Source organism: Alligator sinensis, unplaced genomic scaffold (assembly GCF_000455745.1).
Source record: "Alligator sinensis unplaced genomic scaffold, ASM45574v1 scaffold542_1, whole genome shotgun sequence".
NCBI lineage: Eukaryota > Metazoa > Chordata > Crocodylia > Alligatoridae > Alligator > Alligator sinensis.
Window position 1 is genome coordinate 1,896,412 of NW_005841963.1, and position 22,348 is coordinate 1,918,759.

The window sequence follows — 22,348 nt, forward strand, 5'->3', positions numbered from 1 at the left end:
GAGCCAAGGATTTCCCCCACCAGGGACTTTAAACTCTGCACCCAGCAACTTTGTCCGCACTGCCAGGGCATGGGGGATCAGAAGCTCCCAGTAGGGTTTAAAGTTCCCCGTGAGGGAAGCCCTTTGGCTTCCCCCTGCTGGGAACCGTTGATCTCCTGAACCCTGGCAACCTGGCCAGAGCTGCTGGGTGTGGGGTTTTGACAATCAGCTGGTTGTCAGCCCCAACCCCGACAGCCTTGATTTCCAACCAGACCTGGGGCTGTCCCAGCCAGAGCCATCAATCATCTGATTGTTGGCTTACCACACAAGGGCCCTACTCTTTAAACCTTTTTATAGCCTTTGAACCACATTCCTCTCCTCAGCATTTCCTCCTGGCTTCCACAGGCAGCCTTCTTTTCAGTACACTTGTTTTTCTGGTTCCCATTCCTAGGCAATAAACTGTACACAGAGTCTAGATACTGACAATTCTATTAGGTGTTAGGGACCTACAAGCTAAGTTTGCAACCCTGGGCCTGAATCCCCAAAACTTAGCCCACTGTCTAAATTAGGGCCTTTGAATAAACAGGGTCTTCGATTTACAGTCAAATGGGTATACTGTCCACCACAGCTGGTGTCATAAATGGCGCTCTGCTACTTCCGTGCAAAAGACAGCACTGTAAGGACTAAGGAGAAGAAAAGAGACAAGAAAACGCAAGTCTGTTATACATGATCTTATGGAGGTTTTGGCATTCACTAAAGGCAGTCTGGGATAGGTTGCAGGGAACCATTTTGGCCATCAAATCAGCCAAGCATCCATAATAGATTCATATGCATAGGCAACTGGTCATCCTAGCTCCCATTTGCTCCCTAAGACCACACCTTTTGTGTTCCATCTTAATATACGTAGGGCAGAATCAGGCCCTTTTTGCTAAGTTAAAAACTGTCCGCTGAGATAAGATTGGTTTTATTTACATGCTAAGAAGCTGAAAGAAGGTGTAAAAGTGGAAAGGAATCTTTCTACATTTTTATGTAACATTTTACCAGCAAAAACTCTATAAACAGTAGATAAGTAAAGTGAAACAAATCCATAGAGACCTAGGTCAAAATATGCTTCTTGAGTGGGGGGTTCCCATGAGGAGGATTACTTGTCAGTCTAAAATTTGAAAAGATACTGTTTTGATGAAAAATGGTAACCAAATAACAACACAAACATTGTTTCTTTCTAATAAAAATATGTGCTCTTTTTGCAGAAATGTAAAAGGCAAAGGCTAAATTTTTTATACAACATTATAACAGTTACAACCAAGCGCTGGTTTTGAAATGAAAAATATTTTGGATTTGGATTTTAATTTGACATGGGCTAAAAATCAAATTATTTTGTAGAAATTAAAATAAAATCCTTTTCCAAAACTTTTGTCAAGCAAAATCATCTCTACCAGATAACAACTATGACATAGCAGGCAATAGCTATGATTTTCAGGAGTCACAAATGCTACGCGTTTTGTTTTGAAGTGCCAGAAACAGCTATTGTGAAAGCTATTTTTATTTCCTGAATTTACTGGAAGACTTACTGGCTGCTGCTGTGGTAAAATATTCACATTTCCAATCACTGCAACCTGTTGGAAAAAGAGAGTGGTGGATTTAAGGATCACTGGAATATCTTAGCTTAAAAAATTGAGCCTTTGTCATTGGTTTCTTTCCAATAAGCTTCTTGATCTCCACCTAGTGAGAGATAAGCCTTCCCAGTTTCACCAATACCTCCACTGAACTGTTGTCACCTTTTCATGCCTGAGTTATTGCTCTCTCATCCAAGTGAAGAAGATAAACCAATCTTCTTCTATAGGCAACAGCAATAGATGTGCTCTTCAGTATCAAGTATCACCTTAAACTCCCTGTTACACTGCAGGTCAAGGAGAAGGGGATCTACTTTGGAAGGCTTCAAGATCTAAGACAGTCTTTGACTGAAGGGGATATCAGTAAACATCCTCATGGGTGGGTTGTTCTATAAGGCTCTCTTGGATGGTCCTTGTACATTCCTGCACTGTAGTGCAAGAATGGAGTGTAGAAGATCCACTGAAGATAGGTTGCTAGATTATATAGACCACTTCTCTGAACTGGTATTGCAATCTTATTTGCCTTGGACTGTCTCCGATTATCTGATTATAGAGCCTGGATGGAGTTCCAAGTCACAGCAGAGATCCAATATATGTGAATATTATTAAACATCTGAGTGAGAGCATGAGTGGGAGGAGTATTTTCAGGACCCACCAGAATTTACTCAAAATCTATTCATATTATTTTATAACCAGCCAAAGGAGGGGGCTAGCTCATTCTCTTTATTTTTAAAAACATTGTTTCTGTGACATTTTCCTGCCTGTATTTCTTTAGTTCTTGGATTATTTCTGGTGGAAAATGAAATGAAATCTTCTCTTGAGTCACCTTGTACTACTGGCAGATTGACTCACAGTCAGACCTTTTGCTTTATACTTTGCTGGCAAGAATTCCATCTGCATGACTGTACTTGTTATAAAAGAGTGCTTCCACCTTACCCAGAGTACTTCACAATACTGTTGGACCACTTCATGGCATTATTTTAACTTTCATGTAGAAAGGCTGACTCACTGGGCACTGTGCTTTTAGCTTTATAAACAGGTAATATATCCTTTTCTTTCTAAAACACAGAAGCCAATCCTAAAAGGAAAAGTCACAACCCAAGTTTGAACAGTAAGTATCTTTGACTTATTGCTGTGATTATACTAATTGCTCATCTTCCTAGTGGGAGGTTGCAGGAAGCTGTTTTGAAGTAATCAGGCTGAGGTGTGCCCTTCTATTTATAAGAGGTCTAGAAATCTTACTCTCCCAAAAAGAGTAATTTAATCTTGCTCTAAAAACACAGATAGAATTCCACCTCCCCCCCCACCCCTGATATCCAGCACAACAGTTTATGGTTCAGTTCTTTCTCACTATGAATGTCTGTAACTTAAAATCCTGCATGGAAGCTCCTCCGACAAAATCAGTTAGTTGTTCACAGATTTCAAATACAGAGAAAGTCCCCTACAGCTCTATATTAATTCCAAGATCATCTCATACAGAGATATACCATGCCACATTAGCACACATCCTAGGCAGCTTGAATAAAAAAAAATGTTTCTTTTATATATAATGTTTTTTTTATCACAAAGCAGTTTAATGTTTAAGTATATACAGTTTCACTGAAATAGAGCCAGGTTTAGGGTGCAATTTGGTAGCTAGTGAATAGTGCATTTTGTAGCACTTAGTATAAAAAACACCACTGGAATCTACTGTTATTGAAAAAAGTGTTATAGATCTTTATTATCCATGAAGACCTTTTCAATTCTTATCTGAAAGTCCTCTCACCTAGTAGGCACAGAATTCAACCTATTTACCTCAAACAGATAAAGAGCTAAGCCAAGGACTTGAACCAACTGTTTTAAAGAATTGAGTGGTCAGAATCTAGTTTTGCTCAGTAACAGTAAGAAAACCCTACAGCAAGAGAATTATTCTGTTGAGAACAAGAAGCCAAACTCTGCAATAATTGAAATACATTGTATCTTTGTTCTTTGTACAGTACCTAACACAATCATGCCAACCCCTGACCCCATGGGGGGCCCTAGAAAAAGTTGCACAAAATACTTTTGGAAATTGCTTCAGGGCAGCCTAAACTATTTGCGAATGCAGGTTGAATTTGCCACATAATTTCTACCAAAATGAACATGAACTAAAAAGTAAATGTCTAAATAAGTTCTTTAGATATTTCTGAAACTCTTCATTTCTAGACGTGTAGATAAAGCAAAGGAAATGACAGACTAGATTATCAAAACCACTAAAAGAGGAAGGAGTAACTCTTCCCTTCCCACAAGAGATCAATGTTTATGACTGTTATCCAGAATGAGTGAGAGTCTACGCAAAAGGAATTCCATACAAGAGGAACTGAACCCATATTCTCTGTCTTCTGAGAAAGCATCCTGACCACCCTCTTATTGAGTATGCATAGGCACAAAAGGAGCAGTGAGGATTGCTGTCACTTCACATGACATGACATAATTAACTATTCATTAAGCAAGCACAGAAAAGAAAATCACTCTATAGCCTGGCATATAGCCCATTCACCTGGATGGTCAGACTTGTGTGTTCCAGTTCCTCTTCCAAAGAATATTTAAATAGTCCACACAAAGTAGCAAAGTGTAACAGGATACATTAAAGGTGTGCCCCAGGCTACCTTATAGCATGAAGACTAGGGCACATTCTTGGCAGTTACAAACTGTCAGTTCAAATGAAAGATTTCAAGCTGGGTTGTCCATGTCCTCAAAGAGTGCCCTAACCCCTAAGCTTTAGAGAGGTGGGGAGGGGTTAGTTTTGCAAATCTAAATCTTTGTTTCTTGTAACCTAGACTTTATTACAAGTGTCCAAGGGGATGAAAGGTTCCATTCTGACCATTTTACTAAACTTTTCAACCCGAAACATTTTTTTTTCCAATGAAAAAAATCAAACAAAAATTATTTCAAGTCAATGGGAACTGAATGGGTGCATCCCCACACACAGGGGATTTGTGCCACTGCTTTTTGCCACTGTGAATGCCCCTAAACACCCTGCACATGGGACTGGTATGGGGCATATTGTCCTGGGTGGGGTAGGGGAGGTTGGGGCCAAGCTTTACCTGGGGTCCTGGGGGCCTCCTGGAGCAGCAGAGGTGGTGATTCAGCCACCTGAAGCCTGGCCAGCAGCCAGAGCATGGCTGTGTTCAGTCAGGCTCGCTTCCTGGAGGAGAATGCTGCTGCCACATGCACCGCACCATGCTGCACTGCTTTTTTCAGTGTTGGTTTATTTTGACATTGGGATCTCCCAGTGTCAAAAAACCCCACCTCAACTGCTTTGAGGCACCGTGAACCACACATGAATGCTTGTGGAGATGCATCCAAAATGTTTCTTTGTTTGTTTGGGGATTTTTTCTCCATTCACTGGGTGAACCAGAAGATCAATTATATAAACATCTACTACTCCTGCTATAGTAATATTGTCACAGGGCACTAAAGTGCCTGCTCCTAGAAGAACAGAAAATGCCTGGGGAGAGCCCAAAGAGACAGACTGAAGCCCAGGTGCAGGTTATCAGGGCAACAGGCTAGAGAGAAAATTAGCCTGCACCTGGACCTGTCAGCTGATTGGAAAGGGCAGGGCCCTGGGCCCATATAAATCCCCAGGCTGGAATTAGAGAGGGCAGTTTGCTGCCAGCAGCCAAGTGGGAAGGAGCCCTCCAGAGGGAGCTAGGGAAGAGGCCTAAGGGTGAGTCTAGCTTCTGGAAATGCCTGGGGCAAAGTTTGGTTCATTTAAAGGGGTGGAGAATGATGGGAACTTATGTGTTATGTTATAGCCCATAAGGCTGGGGTGTCCTGAAACAACTACTTTGAAACAGGATCCACAAGGGGTCTGGGGACCCACGGGGTTCAGGGAAGTCCATCAGGACCGTGTCTGACCAGATGCAAAGGCAGCCTCCCTATATTATATTTTCATCAAGATGTGGTGGGCAAGAAAAGAGGGTGCCCACCAAGCCAAATTGGCACGGTTGAGGGGCCCTAGGGTAACACGGCCATCCTTGGAGACCCCATCCCATGACGAAGTGGTGCATTGGCTGGGAACTCAGCTGTGCACAGGGAAGAAAGGAAGCAAACCTTTGGGGCTAAGGTATACACAGAAAGATATTTGCAGTAATCCAGTAGCACCCCAGCTCTGGAGGCAAGGCTGAGGGGGCAATACCACTGCCAGAGACAGTTCAGGGGCTTATGTTTTGTTTGCTGTTTCATAACAACTGGTGGTTTGGGTGAGGCTATTTGGGGAAGGAAGAGGCCTCATTGGGGGCCCACTGCAGTGTGGGGACCCTGGCACCAGGGAGGGCATGGCATCAGGGGTGTAGAGACAGACAGGGCTGTGGAAAGCCCAGCACCAAAGGGTGTAGAGACAGAGCTGCAGAGAGCCCAGTGACACCCTGAGGCTGAGTAAAACCAAGGCCTCAGAGGGGTGCTGCAGAGGATGTAGAAAGAGCTGATAGTGTGGATGTCAAGGTCTCCAGAAATCAGCACAGTACGGCCTGAGGAGCAGGAGGAGGTATTAAGGAAGCTAGAGGTGTCCCAGGACATCATAGCAGCCCTCTGGACAGGACTGCACCGCCAGGAGGACCAGCTGTCAGAGCTGCAGGAAGAGTTAGAGGCTTGGCAACAAAGATGCAGACAAGCCGAACACCATGAGGAAGAGCTGCGAGTCGAGCTGGTCAAAAGCCGTACCCAGATGGAAGAAACAGGAAAGATAATCTCAAGAGAGATGGAAAAAGTGAAAGAATATATAGCAAACTATGAGACATTGCAGGGCCAGAAGCAACCCCCTAGAAAAGGAGGTGGAGACCATAAGAGGAGCGTGATGGATTACAGATCCAACTGTAAAGAGTGGAGGCAGAAAAAGACCAACTTGGAAAACAGGTACAGCCCCTGAAAGCCCTTGTAGAAGACGGCATAGCTAGAGAGGCAGAAATGAATGCACGAAGAGAGCAATTGCAGCTTCAGGCACAAGCTGTAAGGGAACAAGTCCCTGCACTGGAGCAGGAGAACCAACTACTATAAGAGGCAGGGGCACAGGCCGTTATAAAAGTCAAGGATCCCAGTGAGATTGAGGTGCCAGACGCATCAAGGAATGCAACACTTGCAGAAGCAGGGCAGAACCCTTGAATGCTAATGGCCGCAGACACAATTAGAGGGAGATTGTTGGTGCTGGGAGCCCAATTAGCGGGATAAGTAGTTGCACCAAGAGCATTTCTGAGAGCTTGAGGTGTTGAAAGAGTCCTTTAGGGAAATGGAGCCCCAGCTAGCAACCACACAACTAGGGGTTCTGAAGCCTCCAGAACAGGTGCAGCTACCTAGACCCTGAAAACCCAAGAGAGGGGGCCGGACTAGTGCAACTGGAGAGAAGCACCATGGCAAAGGGATCCATAGGGGTAAGTCCTACTACCCTACCAGAAGGGATGCTGCCTGCACTCATAGCATGCCTGAACTGGAAATGGGACCAATGGATGAGTAACCATGCAGACGAGATGAGCTAAGACAACAGCTGGGGGAACTCATACAGCAAGAATGGTACCAAGTCGGGTCTGGCCAACTGGAGTAGATATGGCAGATGTTGTGATGACGGGGAAGAGTAAGCGGGCTAGCTCAAGGAGTGAGACCTGTCATCTAATTTGCCAAGGCTGTACACAGGTGGCCCAGGGCGCCATGGGTCAGAGACAGACCCCAGAAAAGAGATTAGGTGAGCCCAGAAAGGGAAATCAGGCCAAGGGGCCAGAGATGAAGAAGAGGAAACAACCACCCAAAGGTGGGGCGTATGCCTGGGAGAAGACCTCGGGTATATGTTGTTAATATCCCAGGGCAGGTTAGTTGGTGGACCCTGAGGAAACTGGTTGAAGCAAAGGTCGTTGATGTGGCCTATGTGAAAACTTATAGGGGACCTAAGGGAAGACCCACTGGCCAGGGGAAAATAGAATTTTGGGCTGAAGAATATGCCCGAAGAGCCCTGAGAATGCAGTGGGAGATTTGGGGAACACTCATAGATTTGCAAGGAGCCATAGGAAAACAAGAAGTCCCACGACCGGTCCTGAGAAGAAGAACAGGGCGCATAGTAGATGGATAGAACTAAGCCCAAGCTGAGGGGGAGAAGACACCCCAACCGAGAGAGGGGAACTTTCCTGGGAGGAGGGAGAAAGTTCTGGCCGCCCCCACTGCAGGGCTCAGAGTGAAAGCAAAAGAGAGCATCATGCCGGAGGACCCCTTGGGCCCTAGAAGGCAGGAGGCCCGACCAACTGAAAGTTATACTTTACAAAGTTTGGCTAATGTGGGGGGACTACCTGTTGCGGGGTAACTCCCATCAAATCCCACACAGTACATCCTTGCGGGGAAAAGGCGAGCAGGAGGCACCTGAAAACCTCCGCCTCCATGTTCCAGAGTTGTCGGGGGGGCAAGGGCGTCGGGAGCCTAAGACGAAGAGTACGGGGTGACACGGAGTGAAGATCCACCCTGGTGAGCGTGGGGTTTAAGTGGGGAGGTGCATCACAGGGCACTAAACTGCCTGCTCCTAGAAGAGCAGAAAATGCCTGGGGAGAGCCTGAAGAGACAGACTGAAGCCCAGGTGCAGGTTATCAGGGCAACAGGCTAGAGAGCAAACTAGCCTGCACCTGAACCTGTCAGCTGATTTGGAAAGGGCAGGGCCCTGGGCCCTTATAAATCCCCAGGCTGGAACTAGGGAGGGCAGTTCACTGCCAGTGGCTAAGAAGGAAGGAGTGCTCCTAGAGGGAGCTAGGGGAAGAGGCCTGAGGGTGAGTCTAGTTTCTGGGAATGCCTGGGGCAAAGTTTGATTCTTTTAAAGGGATGGAGAATGATGAGAACTTATGTGTTATGTTATAGCCCATAAGGCGGGGGTGTCCTGAAACATCTACTTTGAAACAGGATCCATAAGGGGTCTGGAGACCCACAGGGTTCAGGGAAGTCCATCAGGACTGTGTCCGACTGGACATGAAGGCAGCTTCCCTATATTTATATTTTCATCAAGAGGTGGTGGGCAAGAAAAGAGGGTGTCCATCAGGCCAAACTGGCACAGTCGAGGGGCCTTAGGGTAACATGGCCATCCTTGGAGACCCGATCCCATGACAAATATAAATAGTTTATAATAATGCTGTTTAAGCCATTAAACCATTGCTATCTTTCTGAAGGTGTATGATATAAATATAGAACACAATCAAAAGCAGAGAGAGAACTTATTTCCTCATTTTGTGAAATCCCTGGAATATAAGTAACAAAGGTAGCTTTTTAAAGTGCTCATGTTACAGCAAAACACTTTTGAGCAGAATGTAATTTATTTTTGTGTTGTATGTAGTAATTCTTACAAGAATATCATAGGAGACTTTGCAATTGCTTACAGTATCATCCTGCAATTCTGGGTACACTATTGCAGTAGGTTTAAATAGGAAATTCAGACCCGTAGGACACTTCTACCTGTGTGCCCCCACTGCTATTTTGAAATACAGGATGCTGAATATATGAGCTGCTGAGGGCATTTTAATTAGAGTGGCTCCTGAGAGCCTCTCTAATTAAACACCACCCCCCCCCTCCAAAACACATGTACAGATACCACATTATCACTGGTTTCTATGGGTCTAATAACCTAGAGAGAAAGTCAAAGGCCAGAGAAAAAAGATGGGACTTGAGATAGGATGTGAAGACAGTTGAGAGGTCACTTAGGCTGACTGCAAGATGTCTGTTATTGAGCTCCACTGGTGGAAGGCCTGGAGATAAAGGGCCAAAATGAAAAGGCAACGTCTTCCTCTATACATCATCACAAATCTAGTAACTCCCAGAAAAAGGCAATTTCATGTGTTTGTTTGCAAGGCCTGATAGATCTATTGCTAGGTATGCCTGTTGTTCATATCCTTGATATGACATACATCGTACAGGTATCATGATGTATACACTGGAATTTTTCATGGCTTGTGTCTCATTACCATGAGAAATGCAGAGGCTGGCTCCTTTTGACAGCCAGCACTGCTATTAGCTAGCCTTTTGTGTCGGTAGCTAAAGAAAATTCAGTTGACATATTTTAACCTTCAGAGCGATTCAAGCACATTCTGATCTTTACCAAAACAGCTGATAACAACTGAAAGTACAAGCTCTGCGTCAAACAAACAACTACCAGGGGGAAGGGAATGCTGTTTTCCTTCCCCCCCCCCCCCCCCCGCACCAATCCAGCTTGTAGATCAAGTCCGTCTCTTTCAAGGAAAAGGCATTGACAACATCTTCTTCTTTCCTTGCACAGAGTGGAGCTTTCCAATATACTAAGGCTTTTTAGAGAAGTGAGAACAGAAAGCATTCTCTGACTCTAATAGAATATAGTGAGACCAGACTGATCCAACCTGAGGTTGGAGTCTATGCTGAATCCATAGATGTTGGCTTAAACTGAAAGCTGTCTGCTCAAAGCCAGATCATAAACTCTCCTGACTTACATTTTGGAGGGAGGAGCTAAAATTAATTCACAGCTGCAAAAGTTCTCTCTGATTTACCTCTTTGTGAAGAACTCCATCTGGCTTCGAATTTAGATCGTATTCTATGTTTAAAATACCATGGTTTTGGTGTAAAAGGGCTAAAACTGGCTTGCCCTTTGGGCTCCTACATCTCATCTATGTAGGAGTCCAGGAATTCCACAGCTTCTAATTTGGACACAGGCTTGCTCAGAAAGTAAAAATAGAAAGATGTGTATGTGACTAACCGGCTCAGCAACATATAAGTTGTTTTTTTTTTGTTTGTTTTTTGTTTTGTTTTGTTTTTTTTTTTAAGTTTCCTTTAGACTTAGCTTCAAACTTTTTGGAAACGTGAAGGGCAAAAATAAAGCAGAGTGGAGGTCCCATTTCAGGCTGTAGTCTACCATTCACTATTTTCCTCACAGGGAAACTATTACAAGCAAGGCCAAAGCTAAAGATTTCAATGTCCCTGTTTGAGGGGGGGATGGGGAACAGGGAGGGACAGGGGATGGGGAAGTTTAATCCCTTTGCAATTTGCATAGTTATTTTATGAGATACCAGCATTTAAAACATATCCTTGTGGATTAGAAAGGAGAAAAGATTCTGAAAATGGAGAAAATTACCATTAAACTATGTCATGCCTTCAAACGACATTATGGAGGTGTACTCCTATCCAGCAGCCTCAAAGCAACTTGCACTCATCTGTGCAAGATTAACTCCCTTTACAGCTAGCTCCTCAGGCATCTAAATACACCTTTTAACAAGCCACCCTGCTACTCAGTTCTTGCTTTGGCCTGTATGCTGGCAGAGGAATGAATTTAGGTCAGAACCTACAGGCATACGCGGGAGGCATGGTCACTGTATTTCCCCCATACCCCAATAGAGTACCTGGTGGCAACTTGCACTAAGGGCCAACTTTAGTCTCAAGCACAGCCTTGGTCTCAGTAGATACATCTGTTCAAATGTTCATTAATGCACTTTTGCCAATGCAAATTGAATTTATTAGCTCCATCATTAGCTACTAGAAAAAGGTGCACTAGCCTATTTTAATGCACATTGGTGAAAGCACACAATTTTTTGTGATGCTGTAATATGCATTTAAACTAGGCACATTAAAAATAGGCTAATGCACATTAAAACACACTTGTAGACATTCCCATTGGGCTGAGCTGGCAAAGACTGTTTTCATTACTGCTTTCCAGGGACGATCTCTGTCCTTCCTCTGAGGAATTAATTACAGCCTAGACTACTTGCGCCAGAACCCTACCCATGGGGTGTGACTAAGGAAAACTTGAAAGTGGCCTCTCAAGTCCTTCCTCCTTGCTCATTTTTACTATTCCAGCGGATTCTAGATTTTCTGGAGGACAAGAATTCTAGTCATCTTGCACCAGGGTCACATCAGACAATGCTGACTGATCAGCAGATAGCATTGGGGGGGGCCAGAAAAACATGAAAGGTATATCAATGGACCCTCAACCCCATTACCAGAGTGATTTCCTGTCCTAATTCTCCCTAGGATGGATTAGAAGATGCACTGAACTGACAGCAAACCTGAGAAATAGCTCTGGGGAATAAAGATCCTTTATTGCAGATCTGGAAGAGATCTGGTATGATTCTCCCTGCTCCTCAGCTTCCATAACAGAAAGCCTCCATGCTCTACGTTCTTCCACAAACACATACAAGAGTTCTGCATATATTTCATCTGCAACTGGCATAATGTGTCAGAAGGACTACCCATTAAATCATGTCCCTTAGTTCTGAGATTGAACTCAGATGATTTCACAAAAAGCCTAAGAAAGAAGTTATCGACAAACTGGTGATTTGAACTATCCCTGCCTTGCCAAACTGCAGATACCTTCAAAATATTTGTAGCATAGTTCAACAGGCATTTCCGAAGCTAGAGGAGGGGGAATTCTTACCTGCTTTCAGGACTTAAAAAAGTTCTGAAAGGCTCTCACAGCCTGGTCTGCCCACACCAGTGGGTACTGAGATGGGGGTGGGGGAGGAGGCTAGGCACAGGGGTACAACCATCCCTGCAGCACAAGTTGCTGCTCCTGCGCCCTCCTTTGCCAAATTCTGAATTCAGCCCTGGCTGGAAGGAACCTCATAAGGTCACCTAGTCCAGCTGCCTGCTCAAGGCAGGATCATCTCTGACTAAAATATCACAGCCAAGTATCCATCCAATCTACTTTTGAAAATGTCCAGGGATGATTCTCAGGGAAAATTTCCAGTTTCTCTAGGTAGTCTGTTTCAGTGCTTGACCTCCCTCATAGAGAAAATCTCCAACCTAAATTTCCTCTTCCACAGCTTGAGTCCATTTGTCCTAGTCCTCTCCCCTACAGACATGAAGGAAAGCCTATCTCCATCCTCTCTATAATCACCCTTCAGGTATTCAGAGACCATTATTAAACAGTCTTCTCTTCTCCAGACTAAATAACGCTGCTTCTTTCAGCCTTGCTTCATAAGTCATGCTTTCTAGGCCTCTAATAATTTTTAATCATTTTTGCCTCATTTTTTATAATAATAATATCATCATTTGATTTAAGAATACTCAAAAGTTCAAATAGATCAGTCATAAAAAGCAGGAAAATAAGGAGAAGTAGTTTTCAGCAGCTCCATTTCCAGTGCCTGAACAACTAGAGCTTAAATGAATAAATAAAAAGACTAGTAATTTTATTGAATTATATTGTTCAATTCCAATTGTGTCTCCCTACATAAACAGCCTAGTGATTGATGTGTTATTGTGTATTTGTGGATTATGCCTGTAATGAATGTGTTTAGGAATGACCCTCTGAGAGTAAATCAATATTAGAAAGAGACCTCTGTTGATTTGAAATTCTGATTATTCTAAATCAAATTTTAAATGCCCAGAATTTCTGTAGGAAAACAGGAGAAAGAACACAAATCACTAGAGAATGTAGAGAACAATTCTTCACTGTTATCTCAATCAGCTAGATCTTTGACTGGTATGAGTTTGAGTAGCTCCACTGAGGTTATTAGTTGGGGACTTGGCCTTAAGTCTCTTGTGTGTAAGCTCAAAATGGAGCTTACAGCTATGGCATGTTCCTCTTGGAGCTCCAACATGTCCTTACACTGATGATACACGGATTTATGGTTCCTAGGGTTTAGCAGTGGTGGGCAACTGACAGCACACATGCCACACCTGGCACAGGGAGCTGTGGTATATGGCATGCGAGCTCCCAACTCCTGTTCCACTGCCCCAGGGTGTGAGATCTATCGGGTTCACCAGGTGAGAATCAGAGCAGCACCCTGGAAATACCAAAGCTTATCTCATGGCACACGAGCTGAAAAGGTTTGTCTATCACTGGTTTAGAGCATGCTAGACAAGATAAGTAAGGTATGGAATGGACAGAGGAGAGTAGGGGAAGCTAATACAGAGTTCATTTTTTGGTCTGAGATGTGCTGGAGAACTGAAATAATCCTGCAGTTTCTTTCTTCCTTCTCCTTGAGTCTGTGTTCTTGGGTTTAGAAAGATGGGTGGGTAAGAAGGAGGTGAAATTGAGGAAATTCTTTTCCTTCTTTTGTTTTTTCATGGGAAAAAAACAAGATGTTTGACCTAGGGTAGTGCTGAGATGACAGAGCCATGTCAATGGAAACTGGGTATAAATGAATATGCCAATCTTCATCCCATGTTCTGGAGCATCACCTTGTCAACATGGTCATGCTTTTTGGCTGGTCTGCAGATGGCCGAAGTGGAAAAAGAAAAAGACACCGGGGCAAGAAAGATCTTCTGTAGGAAGACAAGACATGGCCCAAGGTTTCTTATCACCTTGTTTTTATCTTATTTAGATTCAATTGAATCCCCACAAATGAACGATACTTTGTCATTCCCATAATGTGTAGGGGACAGAGGGACAAAAAAGACCTTATATAAATTGGTACCAGGACTTCTTCCTTAGAATATTTATGCCAGTGTATCTTATTCTGCATTTTCTACTTGATCAGTTTTGTTTTTTGCTGGGTTTGAGGTTTTTGCCTCTTATGAAATCAATATTACTCTTCTGTATGCTTGGGGTGGGGGGGGGCAGAGGTTAATTATGCTGACAAGCAATTTAAAAAAAAAAACAACCTCAAACAAATGACTATAGTCTGGGAAGTAAATATACATACTATAAGGACAAATTACTCAAATAAGGGCAGGTAGCAACCAAAATCATAAGTATCATTGCAGCATGAGCTGCTAAAGTGGAATAATATTTATGCACTGCAAACATATTTGTGCTACTGAGTAAATCCAACTTCTCTGGGGACTGAAAATCAAAAATACTTGTCTTTGCAGGCAGGGTATTGGACAAACAAAGAGTTTAGTGCCAAATAAAATGAATTACAACAATATCATCAGCGCTTGAATGGGTGGATTAAAGTGGATATTCTACACTAACACTTCTCAGTTTTCTTCATTGAAAAAATTGGATGAATTAGGGGATTTATTACTACTGTGGTAACTGAAATGTGGTATGTATTGGAAAAGGAAGTGGCAAAACTCAAAATCTGTTTGTGAGGAGACCCTACCATCACATTTATTCCCACATTTTCAGCACTAGTCATCAGATCCTGGAGTTAACTGTGCAAAGTTAGGATTTTCAGAATTAGGACAAATACACTGCCTGCTCTTAACTCATACCATGCTTTCACCAGCATGATAAGGGACACTCAAATCTAGTGCAGATAAGCATTGAGTGAACAACTATGACTGGTTGGTGACAGCACATTTTGATGTTCTGACTGACATGAACTGATGATCTTGCTCTTCATCATATTCGACGTGTGTATATGTTATCATAAAATCACTGTCATCATCCATGGCAATAATCGATAAGTTGTTGACAGTCTCAGTAGAAACTAAACAATGAATGCAGATGAAGCACTAGAGATGATTCTTCCAGGACAGGACCACAGTAGACTATATACAGGGAACTGTGCATTTCTGCATCAGGCTGCTAATCTGGAACTTACTTATCTAAATAATTAAAATAATGACACTGTCCTCCTGTTTCACAAACAGTTTTCCTTCAATAAACATAAACTACTCCTACTCAGCATTGCCTTAGGAACACAAGCCATCAGCTTGCTCCTGCTCTGATGTTTTCACAAAACTTCAACTTCCCCTCACCTACCTTTCAAAAAATAACCAATAGGCACCTCCTGCTCTTTTCTGCCTTGAGTAGTAGATGAGAAAAGGTCAAACGTCTACCCAGAGTATGTAAAGCCCATCAGTATCTGTGATCAACAAGAGTGTGGCCAGCATCACATTCAACCACCTTTGCCTCCTGAGTCTAGGACTAGGTACCCACTTACGGCTGGGTTAGCTGGACATAGCTGTCACCACAAACTCAAAACAAGCCTCAAAATCTCACTTTTACAGCCATAGCAAGATAGGGCTTTGGTAGCGACCACACCCTCAGTAACTGGTGGATAGTTAACTTCTTAATCATCTTGAGGGAACAGTATGTTGGGCATTTTCTGATGTTCTGCCTCAAGTTGACCAAAGAGAATAGACTCTCCCTGTGACGTTCCTCCTCATGCAGGAAGAGGATACTGTAGGTGTGTCTGTATCTCATTTATGCTGCTGCCAAGAGTGCGTATCTTTAAGCATTTCACTCTACCTACTACACTCAGATACACTAATGCTCAGAAACTACAGAAGTAAAACCTTTTGGGGAAAATCCTGTTGCAGCAACTCTTTAGGACCTTGGTCTCTATCTTGCTTCAGAAAGGTAGAAATGCACCCTGTGAGGACTGTGTTGCTTTTTTTCATCTTTTCCTTCTGCAATTCTGGTTATGGCTCCAGCTGGCAATAAGAAGTGAGCAAATCAAAGAATTTCAGCACCCTAGAAGTTCACTCTAAATCTGAATCGGTAAATAAAAGAAAGTTCAAGAAAGCTAGGAACTCATTCACCCAATTCTGCTTTCTCTTTTTAAGAGTGATTTCAAAAAGCTGTTAGATAGCCTTCAGTCCTGAACAGCCACACAAATCATACCACTTTCACTGAAATCTGGAAGCATCTACTTGTTAATTATGTATTGAACTTCAACAGCATGTTGAAATTCATCAGTCATAAGAAAAGAGAGTCTCTGCTTCAAGGAGAGCACAGTAGATAAAATAGACGCACATATATGATATCAGTATGACTATCGTGTGATGTGGGAGTCATTAAATACTAATTTGGGTCATTCTAAAATAGAGTATATTTAATATTTGCATAGAGATCAGGTTTCTGCATTTTGACTCATTCTATAAAGGGCTTAGTTCGTCTGTATGTTCATAACACTCTTGGAGCACTCTGATTGGTTGTTTTGGGAGCCAATTACAATGCTTACTGAAACAACCAATCAGAGTGTTACACACAGACAGACGGTCGGATGTGGACAGGGGGGTGTTGTGGGGCTGGACATGGAGCAGGGCGCAGGATGGTGGCACATAGCCCCCCCTCCCCCCCAGCCCTTGCCCCCCCCCCCTCATTCTTGATGGGCAATTCACTAGTTTACAATATAAAAGTAAAAACTAGATGAATTTACCATCAATGTGCATCTGATATTCACCCTCTGGCTTGCTAAACTTCATAGCTCATAGTTGATACAGAGAATTCTGTTTTCTTCTCTTTGCAGAAAGAAACTATGATCCTCCATCACATTTTTATTTTGTCTCCATAACCATGCTCTGATGTTACAAAAAGGGAAGGGAGAAGGCCAAATGGGACAATTTCAATCCTGATGTAAATGGATAACCCAATCTCACTTCATTTTCTATTCTAACCTTTTTTCTTGTCAGCCAAGTTGGAGCTGTTTACGCCCAGTATGAAATTGGTCCAAGATATAGAAATGAAGCAGGTGATTATATTCCATGGAGTACATTAAAAATAAACTCTGTGAGTCTGTATGTATGTAGGAACTGAGTCCTTAATTATAGGAAACAGGAAATAGTTCAATTGCCTCCTCCCCAAGATCAAAATTAGTTAATAATTACACTTATCCTTAAAGCTTCCTTCTCCCAGTGGCTTTATATATTTTTATACAGCCACTTCTGAGGGTGCTTAGAGATCACAATAACACTGAGAAGGAGAGAAGGACATATTCTAAGAAAAGAGTAAGGAAAACCATCATATGACAAAGTTATTCAGTAGCTCCTTCATGTAACACAGTAGGTCAGCCAAGCATCCAAGACCATTCCTTTTTTTCATAATTTACTTATGAAATTTTGCAAATTCTATTCAAGATGCTACACAATCTTAAAAAGGGGAAATGGCATTTCCAAAAAAAAGTATTTGTTTAAGAAAAACATTTTAACGATTTTTCATGCCAACTAGGTCTGTCCAAGATAGTCACCCTGGGGAAAATAATAGTTGAGAAATTGTATTTGTGTTTTACTAAGCCATAATGCATTGTAGTTGCCTCCATTTGTTTAGCTTTATTTTTAAATGAAAACGTTTAAAAATTAACAGCATTTTACAGACACTCCGAATTAGATCAAGTGATTTGCAAATGAAAATTTCACTGAAATCAATGGCAGGCAAGGTTCTTTGGGTAGATGTGATATCTTTTATTAGACCAACTAAATATTTGGAAAAAAGGTCTTTGCAAGCTTTCAGGCACAAACACCCTTCATCAGGCATAGGGAAACTCTGCTGGTGTTATGTGTTTTCCAAGGTAGAAAAGAAGCTAATTTACAACAAAGCTGGTCTGTGAAAATGCAAATAAGTGGAAGTTAGGAAGACAATGGGTACAGATAGGAGGCAGGGGAGGGGGAGAAGAAGGAAGGGAGGGAAATGGGTCAAGGAATGCAAGTGGTCATCTGGAGCAGTGTTTCTCAACCTTTTAAGTAGCAAGTACCCCCTAACTTCTGAAAATTTTAATAAGTACCCCAATGCTCAATTTCCAGGGGATTTTATATTCACAAACGAATGTGTGCCATGTGTTGGAAGAAGGACTGTGTATATAAGGCTGTGATATGACAGATGCCTGATCTGGTGTAGGTAAGGTTGCCACCTTTAACACCAGGGGTGGACAACTCAAGTATGTACCTGGGCTAGAGGTGATGTTGGCCAAAGCTAGGAGGGCTGAACCCAGTGCCATGCAAAGTGCAGCACACCAAATTATTACTGGGGAATTTAAAGTGCTGCACAATGCACAGCACACTGAATTTTTTGTCATAGTTTTGAGAGAAGGAAGGGGCAAGAAAGAGAGGAAAAGAGGGCAAGAGAGAGAGATTGTTGGGGTACCCACATACCCCCTGCCTGTGTCTCGCGTACCCCCAGGGGTACCCGTATCACAGGCTGAGAAACTGTGGTCTGGCGGCAGGTTACCTGGGGTATCAGATGTCACACAGGTTGTAATGTGTCATAAATCCAATGTCTATATTAAGTCAATGATTTTTTATATCCGGTAGATTTATGACATGAAGTTTGTAGGCTCATCTACAAAAGGTGTTTTGTAAATTCCCAATCAGGATTAGAACAGAGATCAAAGACGGAGTGATTGACTTGTGAGAAATGAGCACCCACAGGTAATTGGATATTTTTGTCTTCGATGGATTTTTGGTGTGCTGGGCTATCACTGGCCTAAACACACCAAAAAGCTGTAATTTACAGCCAAGCTCTTCGATACCACCAAATGTGCACTGAGGAAAATATCCATGATCATCGCCTCACAAATCTCAAAAGGGCTTTCACCCAATGAGGACACTCCTCCAGAGAGATGGTCTGCACTTTTGAAAAAGCCACCTGGATACCATGGGAAGAACTGCTGTAATACAAAAAGAAAATCCCCATGAAATGCACACTGCTAGTTATGACCAGGGATCCTGGTTTTCCATGATAAAAAATCACAAATTGCAAATTCTCTGATTAAAAATCCCAAAATCCATGGCTAAAATTAAATGCTCCCCAAAGCCCTGCTGGTGTCCCTCACTCCCCTCGCCCCACAGCACCCCAGCCCTGCTTGTGCCCCTTGCCCCCCACCAACAGCCCCTACCCCCCAGCCTTGCCAGAGGGGGCCCCAGCTGCCAGGGCTATGGGGCCAGGGACCCAGATCCACAGCCCCCTGCCCCCAACAGGAAGCAGTGGCTAATACAGCAGGAGCATGAGCCAGCTCCCCACCCTGCTGCCTGCTTGCTTCGGGCTTGGGCAAGGCCAGCTCCCAATGGCAGCACGCATTCCTGGGTGGCAGGGAGTACCAGCACCCCCCAGATATATGTGGTGGGTGTGGGCAGGGCAGGCATGCACTGCGGGCTCATGCTCCCCACCCTGCTGCCCTACTTCAGGCCCTCCAGAGTGCAGCATATGCAACCCTATGCTGCAGCGCACAGTGGGGACACACATGAAAGCTGCCTGCCACTGTGAGCTCTGCCCTGCCCGGGCCATGCTTCCCCTGCAGGTGGGGGCAGCAAGGAGCACAGCCCTGCACTGCATGGCCAGGGCAGTGCAGAGCTTGCAGCAGCAGGCAGCTTTTGTGCATGGCCCTGTTGTGCCCTACCACACCAGTCACACATGCTGCACTTGAGAGGGCCTGAGGCAGGGTAATGGGGTGGGGAGCACAGTGTTTGTGACCCAGGGTTTTCAGCTGGACGGGCACTCCAGCTGCAGGGGTGGGGGGCTTTGCAGCCTCCCCGCTCCCGGCTGGAGTGCCTGGCGGCTGCAAACCTCCCTGCTCCCTCAGCCCCCAGCCAGCTTGGGCACTCCCCAGGCACGCACTCTAGCTGGGAGGGAGGGGTTGCAGCCAGCCAAGCACCCTGGCCAGGAGCAGGGAGGCTGCAACCCCGCTCCTGGCTGAAGTGCCTGGATAGCTTGAAACCTTCCTGCTTCTTCAGCCCCTAGCCAGATTCCCATGCCAGCCCTGCCTTGCAACCCCAAGCCCCGCTTACCTCCAGCAAGAAAAGTGAGCCTGAAGCAGCCTCTGGTAAGTGTGAGTGTTGGGCCCCCTCTTCCCCCTCTCCCTTCCCCTCCAGGCAGGGTGAGGGTTTCCCCACCCCTTTTGCAAACAGTTCTTGTAAGCTGAAACTGCAGAGATCTTTGCAAAAGTGGGAAATCCACAGGTTTCTCTTCTAAAAGGGAAACGTCACATTTTCTCTGATAAAAATGGGAATTCTATGGTTTTCTCTGTTTTTCCATCGGAAACAGAAAACCTGGATCCCTAGTTATGATATACAATCCGTCCCTGGAACCTGTGCAGAAAAGACATTGATGTTGCGTTTTTTTGCAACAATGAAGATACAGAATCGCTTTCATGCTTAAAACATCCAAAGTAAACTTTGCTTTAGAAAAGAAACTACACAAGTAGAACAATGAGGGAATGTCTACCAACAGCACTGCACAGCAAATTGTTTCAACAGTTTAATATGCCCGTGTTAAAAATGAGTTGTTTAACTTGGGTAATAATCTATCAAATTATTTTTTTACCCTTGAACTGAAAAAAGCCTTGCAAGTTTCCAGAGAAGATGATATATTGGACATTCATACTTGAACATCCATGGCAACATTAAAAGCTGCCCTTTCTCTACATTATATTAATTAATAGTTCAACACAGCCCTAACCTTGCAGGCTAGGGACAGAAAGTACACATAAACCAGCATAAGTGATCAGAAACTGGTTCAAATCTCTAACACAACAGAAGTAAAGTGCACATAAACCACTTTCAGACTCACTGTAACCAGTTTAAGATAAACCTTGATGGATTTAGAATCAGACTTGACTGATTTAGGTTAAATCGGTTTATTGAACTTCTATCCCAGATCCCCTTCACATTCAAGTTAACCCCAGGATGCTTTGCACCTCCTATACAAACTCCCCCTTGTAGCCTTGGCCCAAGCTGTCTGCTCCAGCTGTGTAGGGATGTGTGCACCCCTGAACTTCTGACCTGGGCCACTAAGGACATGTGGCTGAATTTCTGGAATCAAAAGTGAATGTCTATTCGCTTGCTTATTGGTTCAATCTACCCAGTTTAGGCTAACCTGTGAAGATTGAATCAATTCAGCCTTGGTCTTTTTGACTGTCTGTATTTTGCTGCAAAGTCTAACACACTTGATTAATTTCACATACTGCACATAGTCCTATCAACATTATGTGTGTAAATATTTTAAAGGGTCAGGGTTGGATTCATGCACATCTTCCATGTATATAGCCACTCACAAGGAGGTTTTGGCAAAATATATTTAAACAGTGAAGAGAAAAAAGTTTGTGATCCTCCTCTAATTACCATATTTTCTTAAATACAACATGCCCCTGAATAAGATACATGCCTTGTTTCTGAACAGAAGAGTGAAGAAAAAAAGATCTTTCCTTGAAAAGAATGTGAAGTAGCAGTAAGAAGCATCAACTAGGAAAGCCAGTGTTTTCACTGTGCTTTTCCCTGTGCAGCACACGGAGCATTATTTTCAGCTGTAAAAATGACTATTACCATATTTCCTCATCTTTAATATACATCCCTGTTTCCAGCAGGTGATTTTTGGAAGAAAGATGTGTGTTATATTCCAGGAAATCTGGCATGTCTGACTTATTACAAATCAGGGATGCGAAGCTGGAAGGTAGTCTGTTTGTCTTCTGTGGGGCTCCACACACACAGAGCGGTCTATCCATACTTATCTAACTGTTAGTGCTCAGCTGCTGAGTCCAGAAAATCTTACAAACAACTACATATCCAGTGTCATACCAAATTTAATTGCACATGTGACTTTTTTTTTCCCAGCACTAACCAAAGAAACCCCAATGTTTCAACCCTAAGGCTTTTATCAAAGAGTCCTAGCTCTGTTCTTATGTTCTCTCTCTTAATAAAGGCCTGAAGGGCAAAACATTGAGTGTTCATGTGTTGTTGGTATTGTAAAAGATATAGTTAACCCTTTAAAAGCTAATCCCAAACCAAATCTGGCTATTGTTCAGGAAAGTGGCTATTGTTTGAAAAAGTTAAAAGTGTGAGGATGTGTTCAGGATATTTAGCAGATGTTTTCTGAATGCCCCTGAATGCCCCTGAAAGGCTCATCAGGATTCAAGCGGGTACTGTGGTTAATAATTGCCTTATTGTGAATAGATACAGGAATTTTAAATTCTGCTCCCAGCAATGCCAGTTAACTACTGCATAACCTTGGGCAAGTCCTTTAACTTAACTTGAGCTGAGTTTAACTGTCTGCATATAATAATATCTTCCATACAGTGCTGCTAAACGTGTAAGGCTTGATTAACTAATTTTTGTTCAAAGATTTGCATCACCTGGATAAAAGGATGTTACGTAAGAGCAAAAAATGTAATATTTAAGTGTAAACCATATTTCACTCAGCAAATATGCATTTTAAC